Below are 21,456 nucleotides of genomic sequence, written 5' to 3' on the forward strand. Positions count from 1 at the left end.
CTTCTCTATGTTTGGAAAGAATCAGACCCAAATGCAGCATGGAAACGACTACCATGAAAGTGATCTCTGATGCCAATAACATCCTTGACGATAGTCATTTTTGCCTCCTGGTTCTCCCTGAGCTCTCCACAGTGTTTGGCACAGCAGACCACCACACAATCATCAACATGCTACATCGCTGCATGGGAACCAGCAAGATCGTCCACAGCTGGATCAAATCGGACCTTGCTAACCACCACCAGTACGTCCAAATGAATTCCTCCAGATCACAAATTATACCCGTCACCTGTGGAGTCCTGCAAGGAACCATCATTTCCCCTTGATCTTCAGCCTTTGCATGGACCCACTCAGAACCCTCCTGCCTCCACACAACATCCACATCCAGCAGTACGCAGATGACACGCAGCTCTACCTCAAGAAATCCTCCATCAGAAACATCCACAGGCTCCAGGCTTGCCTCACATTCACCCTGTGGTGGATGTCTAGGGCTTCCCTAAAGTTCACCACTCCATGACTGGATTTCTACTGTTGAGCAACACAACTGAACACTCTGACATCAAGACCTGGCCCTTGTCAATGGATTTTGAGGCCTTTACACCCCTGATGACCAAATGCAGAAAGTCTCTTGGGTTCCCCATCAACAGACACCTTTCTTACAAGGATCACATATCAGGAAAGACAAAAACAGCTTGGTACCAACTTCCACTCCTGAGGAAAATCAAGCCTTCATCCCAAAAAATAACTTCAGATCTGCTGTTCAAGCCTTGGTCCTATTCCACCTGGATGGTGGCAAAGCCCTTCTGGAAGACCTACCTTCTAGCAACCTCCATGGCACCCCTGAGATGTGTCCTACATGCTGTAGCATGACTCATTCACTACTATCATTCAATTTCTTTCAAAATTTTAGAAAAGCCGAGGCAGGCACACACCCACCATGCAGATGGTCGAATTCCTCACAGCATGGCAGTGCATGCCGGGCCGGAAAGATGTATCCGATGGTCCAGGTGACAACCCAAGATTTGAGGAGCCTTTAGTACACAGTAGTTCCACAGAGACAATACCATTCAGGAGTGAGGCGAGTAATGGGGCAAGGCCACCATTGTGGATCGGCCTGGTGACAATGGGAGAACAGTATTTCCATGAAGGAAATCAAGGTGCAGTCTTTGGAAGTGATGTGACCTGACCAACTTCGAAATTTGAAATCATAGGTATGTTTGCTCTTGTGGCCAGTGTCCACAACCTCAGGATGCCTCGGGAAGCAAGTTGCCGTTGACTGAAATTGTTCTACCAGGGGCAGGCCTTGATCCAGGTGACCAGGGGCATTAGCGCATATCAACAGTCCTTTGCTCCAATGTTGGAGGCAAACATTTGTATTAGTTTGAACTGGGTGTTTCTGGTCCACCCAGCCATTGCAAGCAGCAGCAAGCAGATGACCCTGCCAATCTCTGTGATTGCCATGATGAAACTATAGCTAGACAGAACAGCTATGTCTTTACAGGAAGGTAACCTATTGTTCCTCTTGCACCATGACACCCGGGGGCTTGAATGCAGTCCCTTCTTTCACTCGGGCCCCCCAGCATTCACAGACGGTGATGCACTCAAGTCCAGATATAGGTCACACATAAAAAATCTTTCTGTGCAAAGCATTGATCCAGGTAAGAAGTCTCTAATACTTTATCGATGCATTAGTGGTGAGAAGGACCAGGTGAGGTCCATTCCATCTTGGCTGTAGGCAGGTTGCACAGGAATGTTCCCTCGTAAATGTTATTATCTGCCACACTTCAATGGAATTGTGAAGGTTAGAAAGTGCCACACCTAGAATTGTGAACACTAGCCTGCGCCGCATCTAGACAGGATTGTGAATGTTACATGTTAAATATCACATAACCCACTAACCAAAAATACTTAACACCTCTACATACTTATCTCACTCAAAAAACTCACACAACCATCTCTCGCACAACAACCCGCACGCACTTCACAACACATAAACCGCACCAACAGCACACGCGGACTGACATCGATCCGATACACGCACCAAAGCTCAGCACCCGGTGTATACCGAGTTGAAGCTGCCAACAGAACACCACTCCTCTCACTATCCTACTCCCTCTTCACCTTACTAAGCCATCCCACCTTCTCGTTTGCAGATCCGCCAGAGCGCCTGGGGACCAACTCCATTGGTGACGGTGCGCGGTACAAATACCTTTAACATTTAACATTTAACATACACTAGATACCCTTGTTGGGCGTTGTGCCTCTTCCCTAAGGGTGCTTTGGACAAACCCTCCTGGCCCATTGAGTGGATAGAACTGAGACAAGCTGTCAGCGCTTGCCAAAAAACGAGCCGATATTATCATGCAGAGCCAAATTGGATGGGTTGAAAGTTTGAGGAGCGGCAACAGGAAGGTGCATTGGGTGGGTCATCTGTATTTCATATGGAGGAAAAGCAAAGGTTCTGTTTGCTGACCCCCTCATGTACATGAGTATTAATGGGAGGGCATCCAGGCAAGATCACTGAGTGTGTGCACACATTTTAGACAATTTCATTTTCAAGTCCCCATTCTGTCTTTCAACGTGACTGATGGACCTGGGTCGGTAGTGGACATGCAAGTTCTGATCGACACCTAAAGTTGTGAGCAGTGTCCATAAGACTTCAGTGACAAAGTGAGCCCCTGTATCACTGTACATTTAATTAGAAATACCCCAGCACAGGATGAAACCCCTTGAAAATATTTTTGCAACTGTGATGGTGTCATCATGGATATACAGATACACCTCCACCCACACATCAACAATCACTGAGAAATATTTCGAAAATGCAACTGGGGGCATGTAGACAAAATCCATCTACAGATTTATGAATGGGCATTATGGCAGTGGGTGAGCCGTTGACCATACCTTCATTTTTCTTCTCCAAAATTGCACTTGTGGCAGATGGGGCAAACCACTGTCACTCTTTCTAATATAGCAATGATACCCACAGCACACCGCTAGTCTTTTAGTTGGAAAGCATTACATCCTTTCGAACATGGGCAACTCCTTTCACCAATCATGCCAGATATGTATGAACGAATTCCGGGACTGCTGGTCTACCATCAGGGTGACTTCCAACTTGAGGCAAGACGAGAGTGCGTCCTTCATTCTTCCAGGCTGACATCTCTCTGTGTGCGACGCATGTCTGGAGTTCAAGAAGAAGATCAGCTTCCTGGGCTGAGGCCATTTTTTTCTGCCCTGCAGCCGGCACAGCTGTAAACCCACCCATGCCACCTGTACCTCCCTGTTTGCTGCCTCTTTTTTAGCCCAATCTGCCATCTCATTTCCATGGGAAATGTACCCCTCCTCATTGGTATTGGACTTTCATTTAATCACTGTCACGTTTGCAGACAAGAATACTGCTTTATTCAAGACCAGAACGCAAGTGGCATTAATAATTGGGGAGCTAGCAGAGATAAGGAATCCCTTTTCCCTCCCTGACACCCCAAAGGCATGATATATGCCAAATGCATATGTACTGTCTGTGTAAACCTTCACTTCCTGTTTATTGAACAAGATTCAGGCTGTGGTTAGCACCACCGGTTCCGCCGCCTGCATTGGACATGGCTGTGGAAGATGTGGTGCTCAAGTATCGCAAAAAAGAATACCCAGCAGATAAAGCTGAATTTTCCTGCAGCCTCATTGATGATCCGTCTACAATTATTGCATTTGGGATTGCATGTTATTGTGAGGTCTGGCCATCCATGTTGGTGGCGTATACCACATTTGTGAAAGAAATTGTTGTGGAGCTGGGATTAACTCTGCAATATCATACCTGAGAGAGCTGAGAGAGGTGCTACGTCTTATTTTTAGAAGAGCATGGACTGAGTGGGGAACACAACCAGTGATGGGGATACCCAATATGATGTTGGTATATTTTTCAATAAGGATCACTGATGCAGCCTTTGAATGTAAGCCTGGGGTTAGTGCTGCTACTACTGGGTCAATGCATTGCTGAAGTAGGCAAATGGTCTTGGAGTGTCCCTGTGTTCTTGTAGCAATACTCCAGCAGCCGTCCCTTATTTTCATTGCCTCCCCCCTCACGGTCTCGTGGAAAGGCTGTACAATAAATTCATATTCTGGGATCCATTGTCACCTGTAATCCGTAATCCCCAAGAAACCCCTGAGTCATTTCTTTGTGAGAGGTGTAGTCATTGAGAATATTGTGTGGATTATCTAAGGTTATAGGGCGCAGTAGCCCTGGTGTATGATGTGACCTTTGTATTTTACTCCATAAGACAGAGTTCCATGTTTTGACATGGACACCTTGTGTCACTGGATTGTGAAGTGAGTGAGAAGATATACTGTGTCCTCCTTGCTACCTAGCAGTGATATAGAGCACAGCAGGAGACCATTAACACACTGGACAAGGAGGGCGGTGTGCAGGAGCACCAGGGAAGCCAGATATTTATGAAAAATTGGTGAGAAGGTGTTAGATGAATCAGCATAGCCCACTGGGAGGTGAGCCCAAGTAAGGTGGAGTGTCCCAAAAGTAAACGTAAAAATGTGCTGGCTGTTACATGCCAAAGGAATTCTGAAAAGTGTACTACAGAGGAGAGAATATTTGCGTGATTCAGGATGACCGGGGCAAGTGACTGTACTACAGTACTGACTGGAAATAGGTCCTGAATAAAGCACTATACCTGGAAATGGGGCTCATTGACCAGAAGAAATGGCATGTTACAGGTGCTTTAATTAGGACAAGAATATCTTGTTCTAGTAAGGGATTGATAACAGAGGGAATGCCTCACTCTGCTGCCAGTGACAGAGGGTACTGCAGCACCCTTTGGAGCGTGTGAGAAACCTGAAGGTTTCTCGCCCGCTAGTCCCCGGGGACATGTGATCCAGGTGGCCAGGACACAGCCATGGTTATTGGGCCCGGTTCCTGGGGGTGGACCAGTGTGGGAGGATCACCTTGATGGGGGGGTCTTTGAGGCACAGAAGTCCCTGATGTTGGTAAAAGGAACTGTAACCGTGTGCTGTACTCGAGTGACCCGCCTTGCCCTGTGCTAAAAACGTGGGGAAGGGAGGCCAAAGGCCTAAACATCTTGACTTAGCATTCTGTGAACACTTCTTCTTTCTTTTTGTGAACATTATCCCACACTATTTTGTAGCATAGCTGTAAGGATTGGCAATCATTTTTTTTGTTAGTATAGGGCCTATTTATTTGCCTAGACTCCACTAGGACTGTATTATTATTATTTGATGGTTGTAGCTTAGTCCCATCTTAGATTTAGGTTTGGATAGGCATTTTCCACTCCCCTGATACAGGTTCAATAAACACCCTTGAACTGTGATCACTTGTGTCTGTCTTACTTTGATACTATGCCTTCCTTACAAGGGCCACACCTGACTTACGTATAATGTGGACTGGCTGTGCCAACTTGAGCAACCATACATCATTACTATCTTATACCATGGCCAGCCAAGAGGCATCCTCAGAGGTAAGGCAGACAGGAACAACGGTAGCTGATGAAAGGGGTGCGACAAGGAAAGTGGGACCTCAATATTGTAGCCAGGAATTTCTAAAGTGCCACCTTCTGGTTTGCAATACATCAACGATCCCACCTTCCCCATACAAATGAATCCCAAGAATGCCTGGGAAAAATAAATAGCCCCAGAGTGACAGACAGTGGATGTGATAGCGGTAGGGAAGATCTTATGCCCTGCAAACCAACTGCCTGATGGGAATTCTGGTAGAGGTGAGGGAAATGAACTCAGCAGCACTGAATGTGCTGTGAGTGGCTCCCATTTCCCTGAGCCGCTTTAGCTGTATGTTTTGTGTGTGTACAGTGAGGTATGGAGCAGGACGCTGGAGGGGAATGGAAACCGCTAAGACAGTGTCAACATGGTGGGATTTGAGGTGCCGAATGGGCACCAGGGACAGGAGTGGGAGGCAAAGGAGGAGGAGGTGCAAAGCTGGGCCAGCCAAGCCCTTGTATTAACTCAGGCGGACCCCATTGCTGGTCAGCATCATTTCGGTAGAGGGAGGGATGATACCTGGCTGCATAGGGTTGGTAGCCTACTTCCAACAAGTAATTAGAGCATTAATTCTTCCAGTGACCATAGTCTTTGCATTAGTTGCCTTGGGAATAAGAGATGCTGGTGCAGTTGGTGGGGGGGGGAGGGGTAGCACGAAAGGCCCAATGTAATTGACATCATGGCTTGGAGGAGCCAGGCCAACCCCAGGCAACACAAATGAAGGGACTTGATAGTATGCCCTGGGACTGGGGCTGAAGTCATTGGTATCTTCCCTAACCTTGTCATAGATGCGCCGGTAATGCTTAGCCTGGGCCAATGTGTGGGTCTTTTGAAGAGAATCCCATTCCACATAATTAGTTTTGTGGTCTGCACTAGCTTTAGAGTGAAAATCACCCACAAACTGAGACACTATCAGTTGATGAGCATTCTACACTGGATCATGCAGCCTGGAATGAGCTACAAAACTTTCCTTCACCCTTTCATTAAGGCCAGCTGGACACTGGCGCGTGCCCTGCTTAAGGAAATGTATGTTGTCCCAATTGGAAGTATAGGATACAATTGCCCGGACCACGGCAACAATGGCATTCTTTTTTCCCTTAACAGGGGTTGGGCTTGAGTCACAACCGTGTCACCTTAGTCATGGTGCTCGTCTTTAATATCCTACGTTATCGAGTTCTGGGGTCCACTGAGCTTCACGGGCGGCCCTGGTTAGTTTGTGAGGGGGCAGGTACATTGATAGGAAATGACAAAGTTCAGATAGGGAAGGATTAAAAGTTCTACTAGACGTTCCAAAGGTGGTCAACAAATACATTTTATTGAGTCCTAACGTATGTTGGGAAATTAGTCTTTTAGGGGTAGGTGTCCAGGCTGCTAAACCAGAGCCATCAAATAAAAAGGTGGGGCGGGTACGTCCTGTTAGTGGGACGACGCAATGGCGCATAAGAATTAGCTACCTCTGGGTCATTCGGTCATTCTCAGAATTGGACGTGTCAGTGGTGTTTGACGTGTCAGAGAAGGGCTTGGTAATAAGTTAGTAATCTTCCCTGTGTGGCCTTTAGGGCCATACTCCATTTTCAATTGTGTCCATAAAGGCCAAATCCTGTTTCTTTCTCCTATCTCCCTGGATAATGGTGACTCTGTTTCATAGCGGTTGCAGAGAGTATGCAAGCATGAGCATGAGCCCCAATCTTTATGCTTCGTGAGTCGTTCAGAAGATGTTAAGTGACTTCCTACTCTTTCCAGAACCCTCGATCCTCAGAGGTTTACTAGTTTCAGCAGGTTAGGGACAGTTGTGACTGTGTTTGTGGGGTGGGTGTGGGCCAAAAGCGAAGCCCCAGGGGGTATTTGGGGCAGTGGGGGTAATACTGGTAATGTTATGTTATGTTAGGACATTTCTTGAGCGCACGGTCACCCTAAGGTATCTTGGCGCTAGAGAGCAGGCACACAACCATAACCAAAAGCCAAAACCACTCTGCCTAAAACAGGGATATCTTTACAGCCTTTCTAAAGGCCAGATTGTTGGGTAGTTTTTTTATTTGCAACGGGAGCTCTTTCCATAATATGACTGCTACTATGGAAAAAGCACATCCTCCAATCTGCATACGCCGGCAGGGAGGCATAACAAGCAGGTCAGCAAATGTGGAATGCAACCGACGATTGGGTAGATAGCGAGTAAACTTTGCTTGGAGTAATTCTGCACCCTGGTTATGCAGCGCCCGATGAGCAATACATAAAGCCTTAAACCTGATGCGATGAGTCACCGGAAGCCAATGGAGGGACCGTAGCACTGGGGAAATGTGGTCTCCATAAGGTGTACCAGTTGCCACACAGGCTGCTAAGTTTTGTAGGCGTTGCAGTCGCTAAATCAGGCCCTTTGGCTGTGCTAGATAGAGAGAATTACAGTAATCTAACCAGGATAGTACCAAAGCTGCCACCACCAGGGGGCGAAGAGGGGCCTAGATCATGGGGAGCACTTTCTTAAGTACTTTGAGCTGAAGTGGCCGGCTTGGCAAAGAGCTGCTACTTGGCTGTCCATGGATAAAGAAGCCGACAGGACTACACCCAGATTTTTCACCCGGGAGTAGGGCAGCCTGATGTGATGGTGTCGGGGGACAGGGACAGTGGGGCCGGGATCAGATCATCTAAAATGTGTGGAATGGTGCTGAGGATTCTATTTGTAGGGGCATGAGCGTTTGAAACTGGGTTTCCTTATCTCATTTCTTCTTCTCATGGAGTTTCTGTTCTAACTTTCTTTTTCCTTTCTTCATGTCCTCTAACGTTTCCCTCATGGCTACATCTTTGGCCACCTCTGACCAATCGATGTAGCCGGCCAATCTGCCTGGGAGGGATGATATGACATCTGTGTCAAGAAGGTCTTCATAGCTTGACTACATCGTTGGTGGAAAGATCCACATAAAGGGAAGACTTTTCCAGAGATGGTAAGACTCATTATTCCACTTGATAACAACGTTGTGCTGTCTGGCCTAAAGCTATGGAACATATACTATGCTAGACAGCCAGGCGGGTAGTTATCTTCTCCTGCTTGTTACCCATTTTAGATCTCCCTTCTGCCCGTTTATTCAGGTGGTTTATTGTTACTATACTCTGTTAGGGGCAGAGACACTGATGGGTGTTAGCACAATAACCAGAGCAACAACAGGATTTGTTTTTGGGAGACAAAGACGGATCAGTGTGTTATTATTAAAGATGTAAAACAGATACGGATCCAGCGGGAGACTTTCCCATGCCATCCAAATACCCTTTTCCAGCCTGATGCTGAGTCAGTCAGAGGCGTTACTGGGGGCTGTGGGGACTATAGCCCTGGGTCTTTTGTCTGTAGCCCTGGATAAAAGCTCAGGAGCTACAACCAAAAGGCTAGCTAGCCCAGAGTCCCGACAGTTCCGACATTGGCCTAGCCCCAGATCTTTTCTAGATCTAGCTACACCCCTGGAGTCAGTTGAACAGATGTGAGAACCAGCACTCCTGTCCGGATGCTTGTACTTTGTAAAGTGAAGGCATATTGAAAGGGGGAGGTGATGATCCTATAATGGAATGAACTTTGCACGTCCATAATGAACCACAATAGGGAACAACACAAGGCCAGAAACGTGCTGTTCGTGCAGATAAGACAAGCACAAAGGTCAAGGACAGGCGAGACAGATAGGAAGAATGTAAACAATACAGATGGTTGGGGGTGTGTTAGTTGGAGAGACTTTCACAGTCTTCTGCAGGGTTGGAGGGTATCAGGTAATATTATCCCCACCAAAAATATCACCATATATATGGTTGTGGGGTAAAGCCATAGGCGATATTATTAGTGGGGATAATCTATGCAGTTATCGGGACCGAAGGTTGCATGGGTGTCCCCTGCTCCATTAAAAACAATTATGGGGGTTGCAGGTTTGTCCCCGTAGGTTCCATGGCTGAATATCACCAGAAAAATATGGCGATATTTTTGAATGGCGATATCTTTGCGGGGATATTAACACGTGGAACCGGGTTGGAGTAGAACAGCAACTATTTAGAGCTACTGGCAGGCTCCTTTGCAATAAAGACATCTGATCCTATTTCAGATGGACAGCACGTCAACGGTAAAGCACCCCAACCAGCTGGGAGGGCACAAATCCAAGAAGCTCTCAGCTTGTGTATTGACTATCTCAATATCAAAACCACTCAGCGATCTGGACTTTTGTCTCAGAATGTATTGCTGATGTTATTCGTCACATATGAATTTCCATTACCACAGTGAAACAGCTGAAGGTTTCGCCACTTCCTCCTGCACCCTAACTCTTCTTGATTTCCCTCCACCCCCACTTTTGAGGTTATATTTTCCTCACCCAACTGTCCTGATGTTCCTGATGTTGGCTCCTTCTTGACTATTCATTTACTACCCCCCCCCCTGTTCTCTTTTCCTCCCTGTTGTTACAACCTGCTCTCTGGTTGCTGCTGCCTGACCACCGTCACCTCTGCCTCCTCCTTCTCAACTGGTGCTGCCTCCTTCTAGTCACTCTCACACTCTGGTGATCCCACCTCCTCCTTACCCTCATACTCTCAACAACGTTATCTATTCTGCACTGCTGCCACTTATCCTCTATCTTCTGTCTCCATCATTTGCTTCTTCCATCGATCTACAGTCTGCAGCCTTCTCCAAACATAAGCCTCCTGTGATTCCCAACAGACATTACACCACAGCCCCTAGCCCCTTCTTTTGACTTTCTCCCCACCGCTATAAACTCTAGCACCTCCCCCCAGGCTGAACTTCCTGTGAGCACTTGCACCAATAACTGCAGTCAGGGTCCTGATTGGTTCAGCTTGACTGGTTCTGGTGTTTTCACGGGGCTGCAAGGGGATGGGCCATACTTATGAAAAGGGGATTCTCAATCTTTGATTTAAAAAGAAATACTCGTCTTTGGACTTCATGTGCCCTGGCACTCCCCACTCCCATGGTCATGTCTGTAAACATGTCTAGTGGTTTATTGGTACTCTGTATATAATGTAAATGTGACAAGGGGACATTCTCTGGAATCTTCGTTTCCCCGCAGTTGTTAGTTTGGCTGCAGCTGTGGAGAAGCCAATGTGGCATCCTTTGGTCTACCAGTGTCTTAGTTTGCCTGTCCCAGAGGTATGTGTTAGGATCCTGGCCTGGATCCCTATGGTGGGATGCTCGGAATCTCTCCCGGTAGAAGGATGTTTGCTGCAGGCCCTCAGGGCTGCTCGCACACAGTGTGGCCCTTGCTTCTTCGGCCCTCTGTGAGCTCTCAGGAATGGCGTCAGGGAAACGTTCAGTTTATGAACTTCACTATGGCAGCTCAGCGTGGCATTCACGTAGCGACTCTCTGAAATTCTCCAACATCAGTCAGTGTCTCTACAGCTTACACTACCACTCTCTCTTCCAGTGCTGCATGGGGACACTGCATGGCCTAGCGACCTTTGGGCTGGTGGGCATTTTGTTACAGTGAATCCCCTCCAACCATGTGTTGTGGACCAAAGTGGGGTTCCCAGGGGACCGTCACCATAACTCCACCAGGTCCACCCACCATCATTGGCTCAGGGTGGCAAAGGTCCCCCTAAGTCATCATATGTGATTGGATTATCCACAGGAACATATGACAGGTGAAGACTGTACGAAAGTCCATTAGATTTGGGTTGGAATCCCCAGAACTAACACTGGATATTTTATTAGGTATTGGAACTGATTGTCAGGTGTGGCCCTTAGGCCCGACCAACCACAGCGTGTCAGAAAAATGAAAACAAGGCAGACAGTGCTTGTTGGTGATAGGATATGTTGGGGAGTTGGGCCATGAGGTTTCCTTTGAATGAACAGAATTATCTTGTGCCGATGGCTGTTGCATTTAGGTTAGCAGTAGTACCGTTCAAGACATTCCTTTTGCACTACCAACGTGCACTAGGATTGTCACCATCCATTGGCCAGCTGAAAGGACAAGGTTGATGTGAGATACTGTTTAATTGATCAACCGTTTTGTTGCACCATTTCTTGAATGTACTCGACATTATGCCCAGGTAGAGCAGGTCTCTGATGTAAGTAGGCAAGCACACATGTATGGCACCGAGAGGGAAGCATACCAGACTGCCACCTTGTGCACTGCTTTTGATAAACTATGCATAGCTATGGAAGCTATCAGAAATCAACCTTTACCTTCCTTGGGAGATGCCATGATTATAATACTTACAGTACAGATTCTTGTGGCCAGCTGGAGATGCAGGTATTGTTTTAATCAAGGTTCAGTTAACTTCCATGCTCTTACTAACAAGCCTAAAAGCCCAATGCCCAAGTAGTCTCTGGCAAGGCCAGTCTCCTACAAAATCTTGACCTTGTTTTTAAATAAATATGGTCATGCAAGAATTGCAAAAGAAGGGTGGTGGGGGTATAACATCCTTCCATTGTAAGCGTTTCTTCTTTTAATTTGGCATGGACATTCAATCGTAGGAAGTCTGTCCTTTGGTCTGCTGGCACAAGGCAAAGTGCTGCGTTTGCTTGGAAGGCCTTGGTGCTCAGAGGCAGTGCCCTTAAGAACAACGGCAACTGTACATGTAATAATACAGGATACCAGGTTTTGGATAGAGTCAGAACGTTCGAGGTGACCGCTGATTCTGGACATTTTGAAACTCTTCACGTCACGTGACGGTGGAAGCTGCAGGTGCACAGGAAAGTGAGGATGGACAAGAAGGAATGTGCTTCCCGAGGCGAGAGACAGCATCTTCCCAGAATTGGCAGCCACTTCAAGGCTAGATGAGTTCATAGTGATAAGACGTTCATTTGCCAACTTTAGAAGCTGTGTATAAATGGGTGATTTGGGGGCGCTAGGGAAGGTTCCTGATTTGGACACTAGAAGGGACATGCTGCTAGTTTTTGCATTGCAGCGTAATAAACTGCCTGTGTTCCTTTCTACTCTTCCAAATTCTAGTTGTGTGTGCTCTGTTTATCTTCCACTATCACTTTTCCCTTCCTCAGGACTAGACTGGGAACTTTGTCATACAGTACATATTATGTTATAGCGCTTTAATCCAAAGCGCTTTAATGGTGAACCTTATTTTGATATCTTGCTCCACAATATGATGTGACTGGGTGGCCTTCTTTCTCTCCAACCATCGGTCTCCAGGTCATGCAACCCAAACGCCTCCTTCCCTGCGCTCCTGCCCATCAGGGACCTTCAAGGAGTATTTCTCGACCTACTCCTCTTCTCCCTTTGCACCCCCTCCATGGGTAAAAAACATCTCGTCCTTCAGTTTCCACTAACCCCACTTCCCTGATGCCACTCAGAACTGCTGCCTTACACTCAGCCTCCAGTGCTAACCATACTCTCCCACCTCCTTCCCTCCTGGCATCCTCATCACATCACCCATGGTTCACAAACGTGGGGTCCTCTTTGATAGCAATGTTAATCTCTATCAGTTCATAGCAGCCACGGCACCCACAGAAAGGATCGTCCTTGTCTACATTAGGAAGAGCCACTCGCACCTCACTCACCACTCAGCTAAAACTCGGGATACGGTCAAAATGACTGAATCCAAATAACCAAGACCACCAAATTACCGAAAATAGATACTACTAAATGTCCTACTGACTAAATGTTCATAAAACATTTTGTAGTATCCATTTGGTGGTATAGGTAATTTTTTTTTGGGCTCGGAACAGCTGTCCCTGCTGCTGACCCGGTTGTGGGGGACAACCGTGCAGCTGACCCAAAAAAGAAAAAAAAAGGACCCTGCGGTGGCGGTTACCGATCACGGAACTGACATGGAACTGGTATCACAGGCACAAGCGAGACTGAAGGAATGGTAAGTAAGGGTGGAGTGGTAGGGGGGGGTAGTTAGGGTTTCTTTAGGTTTAGGGTTGTTTTACCTTGAATGACCGAATGGGGAATGTACGAACAATTTTGCATTTTGTACATTTCTCATTTGGTCATTTCCGTCGTAGTTATTTCTGCCGCAGTGAAACAACCCCAGTTCTAAAACTCTTCTCTCTATGCTGGTGCTCAGCACACTTAATTACTGCTCAAGCCTACTGCTTGGTCTTTCACTCTACTCGTTCACTCTGCTAAACAAAGCTCTTAGCTTTGCTAGACTCACCCACTATAAGCTTTTAGGATCCTCTTCCACGTCAACATACCAGCACCAGAGAAAGGCCCTCCATGAAAGAAAGCACCTCCCTCTTTCCATTTCTACTCCTCATCTTCAAATCCAGCCATGGTCTTGACCCCACCACCTTACTAACTGCATCTCTCTATACTCTCGCTCTCGGTCTCTGCGATCACCTCCTCTCAACAACCTATCTTTCCCCGACCAGTGCACCTACTCCCACTCCTGGCAGCATCACACATGAATGTATATATGGAGATTGCGCGGCTCTGAAATGTCTATCTTATGTATGTCCTGCCTCCTCGTCATTGTCCCCGGTCAATGTTCCTTTGCATTATACTTCTACCACCTGATCCACACTTATCCATGCAACCAATGTACCCTGTAAAGGCACCCTACCTACCCACAGACTGCCTGCGCCATTTGTAATGTATGCTCCCTATGTCTTTTGTGGTAGAAGTGTCATCCTTACTTTTGAATGATGTGATATGATATGGCATTTATAATGCGCATGTACACAAGTGTTTCTAGGCGCGATGAATATTCACCTGTGCCAAAGATATTTTGATCTGATTTGTTCATGAGATGTTGGCTCCAGATACGATTCTGAAATGGAGGCACTCTTCTCTCCTTTTTCGCTTTGGCTATTAGGTGCTGTTGTAAACACTGCCTATGTGCCAAACATGTTTGCATTGAAAATGAAGATAAGCAAGAGATGTGATGTGAAGAGAAGTACATAGCCTGTGTGTGTTTGGCTTTTTATCCACCCATCAACCACCCATGACCATGTTTGCCCCTATCGCCATTTCCACCCACTACATACCCCTCCCCACCCGAACATCCCATCTCTTTGAGCTTTTGCTGAACTCGTAAAGGGATGCCAGTGTTATTCCTAAGCAGTCTTCTAAAAGGTAATGGCTTCACTGCAGCTATAAACCTGCCCCTGGTGTTATACAAATGCCTTATACCAGTGTGCCTTCAGCCAATTGATTTCTAAGCAATATGGGTGCCCTCTCATCTCTTCTTTGCACTGAGTTCCTGTTAAAAATAATCAATGGCAATGCCAACATATATGGCTCTTGTATAAGCATTAGATATACATATGCCAATCACTACTAGGTACTAATGCCATTTGCCAATTGTTGCCATTTTATAGCATGTATGGCAGGCGGTGACTGTACAATGCTAATGCCATGCCTGAGAACAAGCCAAAAATGTTGGTCTGCACTGACCCAAATATATCCAAAAACTGTGTAGAGTGGAGAAAGCGGCAGGCTCGTACGTGTCCGTTTTCATAGATTTATCACTGCCCACTACTCTCACCTCTCTTCCATTTTCATCCTCTTTGCCCTTTTGCTGGCTAGGAAACTGTGAATCACCCCCCACCCCCTTCAAACTCTTTACCTCTTTGGCTTCAAGGAAATCATACTAGAATGGGGGTCACCTCGCTCTCTGACCGCTCAGTCTCCATCACCTGGGACTTCAGTAACTACTCCCTGCCACCCCTTTCCATAGTGCATCCTCAAGGATCAATCCTAGTCCCACTCCTCTTCCCCTTATACACCTTCTCACTCAGAACGTTCTCTTCTTTACTGAAGATACTCGGATATTGTTCTCCTTCCCCTCCTCTGCACCTGCAATTTCCAAACACAGAACCAACAGCTTAACTAGTTCATCAGAGGCACTACCACCTCAGCCAGCCTCAGACTCATAAACATCAGAAATATCTGCCCACACCTCACACACCAATCATCCAAACTTCCTATCCCCCAAGAATACACTAAACCTCCCATCTCACACCAATCCACTAAAACTCCTATCTCTAGTTCTGTGTTCAGCAATCGGGATTACTGAGCAATCCTACTTCTTGCTCTAGCACCCTGCTCTCTTTCTCACTTCAACAAAGTGTCAAAGTTCATCTTTGCAACATGCACCTTTTCAACTCACTTAGCTCCTCCCCCACCTCTAAGTTCCAGCACTACGCTGGATGGCTCTACATGCAAAATCTCTGTTTCTTTAAATTCCTATGACTGGTCGATAAATTATCCACCCCCGGAACCAAACCAAGCCAAATGCATCTTGCTGTATTCTCCCTCGTGTACTCTGCTCTTCTCTTCAGAACATATCAGTCCATCTACACCCCTGCACCTCCTTCCATTTTTGTCAATTTCCCCTACATTCCCCCTTCCACTGGAATGTTCTCCCTCTCTTCAGTAGAACTCTTCAAAGCGAGACACAAACTCCATCTGCTAAGGGACTAAAGAGCTCCAAAGACCCCCCACCCGCATATCCAAACTAACCTCCAACCCATCATCCTGCCTTCTGCCCTTAAGACTACTCTTTGTAGATATGTAAATACTAAATACATGAAGAAGGAAAGCTAACCTAACCAGTAACAAGGATTTCTAACGTCAGGACACACTGTGCGCACTTTGTAACTTTGTAAAAATTGTAATACAATTAAATCAAATAAAAAATAAAAAATACTAAATACTGGTCTCATGCTGTCAATGTCAGAAGTATTGTAAGCCCTCCAGTCCATTATGAGTTCCTGTTCTTACTACTTCACCACCTGTCATTCAATCCAGAAATGGTCTTATGTTCAGGCACCTTACCCTAAAACCTCCTCTGCTCTCTGCTATTGTCAACTTTCTAAGTCATTTCTGTTCAATATGACACCCTGTTCTTAAATACAAAATGCACCTTTTTTTGGGCGTATTTTTACTCTCTTTCTTTTACCTGGAAGCATTTCTTTGTTTTTAGGAAGCAAAAGTGGCTGGTACACCTCTTATCTGCCGGGTTGAGTGCAACCTTGACTCTGAAGACTTGAGCCCTCAAACGAGCTGAGAAGAGGGATTGAGCAAACTAAAGGTTTCCTCAACTATTCAGTAATTGAGGCATTGCTAAGGGCAAACTTCTAGCGGTTCCATGTCATTTCGTTGCCTGATGTTTTTTCACTGTGTTTTTTATCCCGAGTTTTTAACGAAAAAGACCATCGTTTTTTTATTATTTGGGGGGGATCCCCCAATCCTCCATTCCCTTTAATTTTGTATGTATTCCCAAACACCCACACCACATATATATAATTTTCTAACCCACCTTAAAAAATTTGATGGGTTTTTTAGTTAAAAAATTTGCTGTAAAAAACCCAGCGAAAAAACATTGCGCGATGAAAGGACGTCGTACCCTCCTAGCTTATCTTCTACCAGGAGAAATCATAGGTTTTACTTGGAAACTAGGTTTACGGATACATGCTAGTGCTATGCTGTTTTATATTTAAAATGGAGATGCACGCAAGGGGGGGTCATTCATGGTGAAAACGTTAATTGAGTGTTTGAAAGCAATATTGAAGTCCAGGATTTGGAACATTATCGCAACATTATCTTAGAGGTCACATGGAATACAGTTCCTGAAAAGAGCACAGTCAAGTCAGGGAACTTTCTAAACAAGTAAATACGCCCTTGGTTGTTTCTTCTTAACGGCTGGCATATGGATGTTAAACAGTACCAGAATAAGAGATGCAAGGTCCCCCAAGAATGGGGCCGGTTGTCATGGGTGCAGCCTGCCACTTCAAGAACATACTGATGCATTCACATTTCACGAGGATAAAGCTGAGTGCATTTCACTCTACTCAGTTGTTGATCAGCAAGTGATTGACACTGTCTGGATGTTAATTCCGAATTAGAACTGGAGGAATATGAGGTCGTCACATATGATCATGCTGGGCGATACTTATAAGCACTGTAAAATGGTTATAATTATCCATCTCAGTGGCAGGCAGTGTGTCAACTTCAAAGGGTTAGTGGGGGGCTGTAAACAATGATGCTGCCCCGTGCAAATACAGCGTTGGGCTTTGGGACTTTACAATTGAGCTGGATTTGCACTTTGTAAACAAAATGTAGTTATGGTCTCCAAACATAAAGACATTGATCCGGCTGCTTTAACCCGCCCGCTGATGTACTGGAAACTACCCGTATGCCTTAACCTTCTCTTTTTGTGAAATCAATTTGCTTTTGCACCATGTGACTTTGCCCCTGGGTGCTATTTTGTCTTTACAACTTTTGGAAGAAGAACATTGTGGTTTGTGTATTTCTGCATGAATAAATTCTGTGAAAAAACGTAAGCTGCAAGGTAGTTGCGATGAAACAATTCAATGTAAGAAAACCCATTAAATGTGATATGATATGGCATTTATAACGCGCCTGTACACAAGGGTTTCTTGGCGCGACAAGACAAGGAGGGGGAAACAGATGCAGGGCAAAAACATCGATCTTACTAGGCCTTGTGTCATTCAGACCGTGCAAGTGCAGAGGAGTAGAACAGGTGAAATGCAGGGGGGGAGGAATACGTGCAGGTAACTCTATAATTACAGATAGTGTGAGGCTCAAAGGTGCAGAGAGGAGGGACTGTAGGGTTGCAGATACAGACTGCAAGTGCTAGGAGGAGCCTGCAGGCAGTTTGAGGGCAACTGGACATGTTGGAGCCTGGGCCCGAGTTCAGAGGGTAGCCAGGTGACCATTGTGTGGAGCAGTCAGGTACGTCAGCAGGGGAGAAGAAGAGAGAAAGCTGAAGTGAAAAGGAATGTCTAGAGTTGCTTCCGGAATCGTAGGTAGCTCTGCTCAAGTTTGAGAGGCAGGGAGGCTGTTCCAGAGTTAGGCCCCAGCCGAAAAGTGTCTGACCCTCAGAGAGTTGGAGGTGGAAGAGTGGAGAGCTCAAGAAGGGAGATGTTTAGGAAAAGAGTGTTGGAGGTAGTGCAGTCCCAGGCCCCAGAAATCCTTGTGGATAATGCAGAGGGCCTTGATCTTGATCCTTGCTGCCACTGGGAGCCAGTGAAGATATTTCAGAGCTGGAGAGATAAGATCCCTGGGCTTGAGGCCAAGGACAAGTCGTGCAGTCCTGTTCTGGATAGGTTGTAGAGGTCGGAGAGTAGAGGCAGGTAGATTTAGAAAGAGGCTATTGCAGTAGTCCAGCCTAGAAAGGACCAGAGCTCTGGAGACAGTAAGCTTCTGGGGGAAAGTGAGGAAAGGATGAACACCTGTGAGGAGGTGCAGCTGATAGTTTTACTTCTTAGAGACTTCAGAGATGTGAGGAGAGAAGGAGAGGTTGGAGTCGAAGACGGCACCAAGGTTCTTAGCCTCACAGGTAGGAGCAGGAAGAGGGCCCAGAGTGGGTGGCCAGAGAGAGACAGGAAAGGAGGGAGTTGGTGTTCCGATGATGAGGAGCATCTCAGTCTTACTAGCATTAAAGCAGAGATAATTAGCGACCCACCATTCCTGTATTGCGGCCAGACAGTCTGGTATGAAGAAGGGGAAGAGGCAGCTGAGGGGAGCTTGAAAGAGAGCTGCGTGTCCTCCGCATAATACTGAAAGTTGAAGCTGAAAGTAGCGATGCAGTGGGCAAGCGGTGCCAAGTAGTGGTTGAAAAGCCAGGGAGAAAGGTTAGACCCCTTGGGAACACCATAGGTAGAGAGAGAGATAGAGGAGAGGAAGGACCACAGTTGGACCTGAGAGGGTCAGTCAGTGAGAAAGGAGGTCAGTCAGGTCAGGGTCTGATCAGTGATACCCAGGTTATCAAGGAGGCGATTGAGCAGGATGGCATGGTTGACCGTATCAAAAGCAGAAGAAAGATCGAGGAGAATGAGAGCACTGTGCCAATTGTGAGAAGAAAAGCCATGTGACGGTGGCATCTCGGGAGGATAGCTCAGCAGCAACACACTCGCCTTGGAAGCAAGACGACGCAGAACAGATTTGATCCCCAGATCTGTGCTTAGAAACCTCTGGGTATTAAGCCTGTTATAAATAACCAATTATAATTATAATCTGATCCTTGTTTGATGAAATGGCCAATTCTTCTCTCACATTACATGGTAGATTTCTTTTGCATTTTTTAAACACACCATCTATTGATGGTGTGTGTTAAGTATTCATAAAAATGGCAACAGTCCAGCTGATCATAAGAATTGATAGCAGTGACAAGATGGCCACTTGTTTGGGACTAATTCCTCAAAGAGATCAATGGCTATTAGATTCCTAGCCACCGGCTTTGCAGGTACCAGTCAAGGGTGAATGCAAGGTAACATCACCTTGAAGCAAAGAGGACCAACATTATGAACACATGTAACTTTGACACAGTAGTATAGGATTAGTGGAAAGGATGATGTAAGAGAAATTAGGAATAGCATATTGTAACTGAGAACGTTTTGCAAGATTCTGCTTACAAATTAGAGAAACATTGTGACTTTGCACTGCCAACAAACACCGAGCGGTGCAAAGTGTATTTATGCAGTGCAAAGTCACTTTGCGCTCTGCTAAAATATCCATGAATTGGGCCCTCAATCTGCTATGCATTAGGGACAATGTATTGCATGCCGACTTATGAAATGGTGGCCCTCAGTATGAGCGTGGCAGTATTATCCTGCTGGATTCCCTGGTCCAGGACCACGAAGAGCACTGTGGGGAAGTGCTGCAGGTGATTTAGTGAATGTATCCCTCGTTAGACCTAAGATGGCCGCATTGCAGTGACTCCTAAATGTTCAATCACTTCCAAACATCATCCTGGTGATTTGGATGCACCTGCTAAGTATTAGGTTGAGGTGTATCACCATGTATGCAGGAGGAAGTTCATGTGTTGGCGCCTCTGTCTAATCATTGTGAGGACTCTGTTTGGGGCATGGTATACACAGCACGGAGGTCTTTTAGAGAGTGATTGCGTTGAGGTGTGCAGTGCCTCTCGTTAGTTCTTGCAGCTTTCTGTTCACGTCCTCGTGAAGCTCTTCCAGTCACGTGTGTCCATTGTTTGAGAAGCTGGAGCGAGCGGGAGCTGTGGAGGAAGACCTTGGTGGGTAGTAGTGCTGATCACTACCACAAAGTGAGCATCCTTCCATCCATTGGATCAGGCTGTGCTCATCTTTGCAAAAAATGAAAGGTGCTTTTGGCCTCTCGGCATACTGTACTTAATCCATTGTGATGTAATACATCAGGGAAAAATGAACAAACTCAGGGCCCGTCATAGTGTGTTCTTGCGTTTTTTGTTACCATCTAATCAGTCATTTGGCCCACTTACATTACCGAAAGTGAGCAAAATAGGCGGTAAATTCAAACAGATATGTCTGTTCTCGATGCGTATTTTACTGAAATACATGCGGTGATGCTACACCAAACAATTGTATTAAATAAAGTAAGTACATATAATAATTGGAAAAGTTACTCAGTATGTTCGGGCGGGATCATCAGGAAACGACTAGAAGGCTTAATGGGGCGATATTACCAGAGGATCGTCCGCCACCTCGGGCAATGTCGTCATTAGCAGCTGTGTAGTTTTCTACGTGGGTGCTAATGGTTTAATCATTTTTATTTTAATGAATCTTACCTTGCTGGACGGTCGGGCGCTTTGATGTTGTTTCCTCGAGCTGGTTTTCAATGTTGATGACCGTGACGTCAACAGCAATTAAACGGACTTGGGGAAGCATGGGGCGGTGCCAGGCCACGCAACGAGGTGAGAGTCTTTTTTTAATTTATATTACATACTCTTAGCACCTGCATAGGAAACTACGTGGGTGCTAAGAGAGGGGAGGGGAGGAGAGGGGGAGGGAAGGGAAAGTGGCTAGCAGCACCCAGGCTGCTTGAACGCAGACTTGTACCATACAATACAGCCTGCGTTCCGAGCATCCTGATTGGCCAGCACCTCCTTTGAGGGTTATAACGGACAGAAAGTTATCGTTTGCATCTCCTGCAGAGGTAACCCTTTTTTCTGAGTGATGGTTGATACCCAAGGGCTATATCTTGCTCTTGCTCCTCAAATCTTTACTCGGATCCCTATTACAGAGATACCTGTTATTTG

This window comes from Ambystoma mexicanum, chromosome 7q (assembly GCF_040938575.1).
Source record: "Ambystoma mexicanum isolate Mex_15411 chromosome 7q, UKY_AmexF1_1, whole genome shotgun sequence".
In the NCBI taxonomy this organism is placed as follows: Eukaryota; Metazoa; Chordata; class Amphibia; order Caudata; family Ambystomatidae; genus Ambystoma; species Ambystoma mexicanum.